The sequence below is a fragment of the Chrysochloris asiatica genome, unplaced genomic scaffold, assembly GCF_000296735.1.
Source record: "Chrysochloris asiatica unplaced genomic scaffold, ChrAsi1.0 scaffold00054, whole genome shotgun sequence".
NCBI lineage: Eukaryota > Metazoa > Chordata > Mammalia > Afrosoricida > Chrysochloridae > Chrysochloris > Chrysochloris asiatica.
In genome coordinates this window covers 4,098,068-4,098,470 of record NW_006408572.1, presented here as the reverse complement: position 1 = coordinate 4,098,470, position 403 = coordinate 4,098,068, and positions in this window count along the sequence as shown.

The window sequence follows — 403 nt, the reverse complement described above, 5'->3', positions numbered from 1 at the left end:
AGCTTCCCTATAGGACATAGTCAACTTTCCACATTGGGTAAAATGTCTGTGGAAGCAGTCTGTCTCCCTTTTCTCCTGTGGAGCACCTGGTGGCTTCAAACCACCAAATTTTGGGTTAGCAGTTCAACACTTAACCAACTGCACCACCAGGGCCCCTCAGTGGAAGGCCAGTGGCTGTAAAATACAGAAATCCAACTGCACATAGCATCAACCAACCCACAGGTTGTAACTACAACTCTTAGTTCAAAGGTTGGTGGAAAATATAAACAGAAAAAATAATTTAAAAATTAAATTGGGATTCAAAGTCCAATGTAAGGATTGGATTTTAAACAAGAATACTAGGGATTTTTCGTATGTATGTTGTTGTTGTTGTCAGGTGCCATTGAGTCAGAACCGACGCATA